We start from the raw sequence: 2975 nt of genomic DNA, 5'->3' as shown, positions 1-2975 counted from the left end.
AGGGCAGAGAAAGGCTCTGGGGTTAATTGCTCACCTAAGTCACCAGGAAGGAGGAGGATGTTAGTGGAGGCACTGAGATCTTCTTTCCTTCCCAAATCCGGTCTCTAAATGTAAAAGACTGGAGCCCCATGGCCTCCATATGCTTACCTCATTGACTAATTTCTGCAGAGATGTGAGATTTCGTGGGGGTGTCTTCCACAAAAGGGAAGCCCTAGGCAGGACATGGAGATGGGCAAGACATTGTTACTGCCTCTTTCTGAGCCTCAGTTTATTGATCTATAAAAGGGGAATGTTCACCCCACAGGAAGTGGATAACACTGTGCTGGGAGCAGAGGCTGCTACTTGTTACCGTTATTTTGAGGAATAAGAAAACTGGGGACAGGTGCGGTGGCTCACGCCTGTAATCCCAGCACTTTGGGAGGCCGAGGCGGGCAGATCACTTGAGGTCAGGAGTTTGGGACCAGTTGGGCCCACATTGTAAAACTTCATCTCTACTAATAACACAAAAATCAGCTGGGCATGGTGGCACATGCCTGTAATCCCAGCTACTCGGGAGGCTGAAGCAGGAGAATGGCGTGAACCCGGGAGGTGGAGCTTGCAGTGAGCCGAGATCGCACCACTGCACTCCAGTCTGGGTGACAGAGAGAGACTCCGTCTCAAAAAAAAAAAAAAAGAAAGAAAGAAAGAAAGAGAAAGAGAGAAAGAAAGCAAGAAAGCAAGAAAACAAACTGGATCTAAACGTGCTGTGGATTCAGGTGGGAGGCTCAGGGCAAAGTGGGTGAGGCCTGGGTTCTCGCCCCAGCCCCATCACGTCACCAGCTGTTTGCTACTTCATCTCCCATCTGTAAGACAAACACAGTACTAATTCCTGCAAGGCACGATGATTGAATGAGATCTCTTGGTGTTTTTTCTTTGCTGCCGCTGGTAAGACAGCAGGAAATGGAGGGAGTTTTCCTCCCACAGCCCAGCAAGGCACTGGAGTCGTGGAGCTGCCAGACTGGGGGAGCCTCAGCAGTTCATGGAGGGTGGTGGTGTGAGCAGAGGTCTGGAAGATCCTTCGAATAGTGTCTGCATGGAGCAAATGGCTGTCTTGGTTCAGGTTCACCAGAAGCAGACCCTAAGAACAGGATTGGAGTGCAGGGAGTTGATTTGGGAGATGACCCCAGGGAACACTGGTACGGGAGTGGGGAAGTGAGGCGGAGTGGCGAGACGACCTACAAAGAGCACATCGGGCTGGGCATGGTGGTGCACGCCTATAATTCAAGCTACTTGGAAGGTTGAGGTGGGAGGATAACTTGAATCCAGGAGTTTGAGGCTGCAGTAAATTGAGATTGTGTCACTGCACTCCAGCCTGGGCAACAGAGCAAGATCTTGTCTCAAAAACAAAAACAAAAAACAAACAAACAAAAAATACTGTGTCAGCAAGCTGGTTACCAGCATGAGCAATTGGGGCCCAGTCCCGCTGGGGAGCTGGGAGCCCATCTATAGCAGGTGCCCTAGAGTTGTTCCCTGCCCCGAAGGGTGAGGAAACCAGGGTTATTTACCCACCGACCCTAGGAAGCCCTAGAGGATGTGGGTGGTGGGACCTGGAGGACACACGTCTAGGGCTCTTTTGGAGAAGGATGCCTCTGCCCCGCTTGGCTGGGGTGGAGGAGTTGCTTGCCTCTGACAGGGTCATGTGAGCTGGGACAGGGATCCCTTCATCGGGACCAGGTGGAACCCAGCCGAGAGGGGCTGCCCCACTCTCCAGGCTCCCTGGAAGCCTCCAGTAGATCCTTCTATGACCCCAGGGAGCCAGAAGAGACCGACCCTGGGTAAGATGGAGATAGACTTTCTCACCTTCTTTGCGAGTGGGAGTTCAAATGTAGATTTAATATGATTTAGAAAAATAATGGAATGTGATGTGTGGGGAACAAAATCCTGCCCAAAGTGTGGCTGGGAGCTGGGATGGGTGGGGAGCTTCCACATAGCCCTGGCACTGGGCAGCTGTTCGGCTGGAGCTGGGATGGGTAGGGAGCTTCCACACAGCCCTGGCACTCGGCAGCTGTTAGGTCAGTAGTCACTGACAATGGCGTAAGCACCTTGTGCAAGATCGTGGCCTGGCCCTTCTGTGTCCCTCTTGGCCTGTCCGATTTCCCTGGCTGCCCTTCTGGGCTGCAAACTGTTCTTATGCCTGTTTGTGCTCTCATGATGAGCAATGCATTTTCCTGGAATGCCTACCCCATCCCTTCCTACAAGGCCCCTCGTGTAACTGAAGGGCTCTGGGTACTGGGCAGGCCTGAGGTCTGGAGAACACGGGCCCTATTGTCTATCCCAAGCATCCTGACATCAGGGAGGCCAGAAAGACAGGGCGATCACCCGCTGTCTGAGCAGGACGGCACTTTGGTGATAAGGCTGAACACTCCAGAGGCCAGGCAACAGCGGTGATGACTTCACCCACAGACATTATCTGAGTACCTACCATGTACCTGGAACTGTTCTCTCAAAATTTACTCCTCACCAAAGCCCTCCAAGGTGGGGACAATGACTATTCCCATTTTACGGAGGAGGAAACTGAGGCCCACAGAGGGGAAACTACATCCCAGAGTCAAAGAAGCATTAAGAGGCCAGGCCAGAGCTCCAAGCCTAGTTCATCTGCCCCCAGATCCACATTGATCAGAGAGTCCTCTGTCTACCACACTGCCAAGATAAACAAAATATATGTCCCCTACCCTAAAAGACATCCCACCGAAGATGATCTTGAGGCTGACATGAAGGCAGGTGGGAATAGCTGGCTTTCTGATTCCTGAAGCACGGGGAGGTGGTCAAGACCGTGGACATCATCCACATGTGGCCCGATGTGGTCCAGACAGCTCAGACATCACCCAGATTGGCTCAGATGTGCCTGAATGTGACCCAGCTGTGGCTCAGCTATCCAGTCCCTAAGCCTACCAGGGGCAAAATGACTCCTGTGCCAGGACAAAAAGACTCCAGAC

The sequence above is a fragment of the Trachypithecus francoisi genome, unplaced genomic scaffold (genome assembly GCF_009764315.1).
Source record: "Trachypithecus francoisi isolate TF-2019V2 unplaced genomic scaffold, Tfra_2.0 Lachesis_group21, whole genome shotgun sequence".
Taxonomy (NCBI): domain Eukaryota; kingdom Metazoa; phylum Chordata; class Mammalia; order Primates; family Cercopithecidae; genus Trachypithecus; species Trachypithecus francoisi.
Note: the sequence above shows the minus strand (reverse complement) of the source record.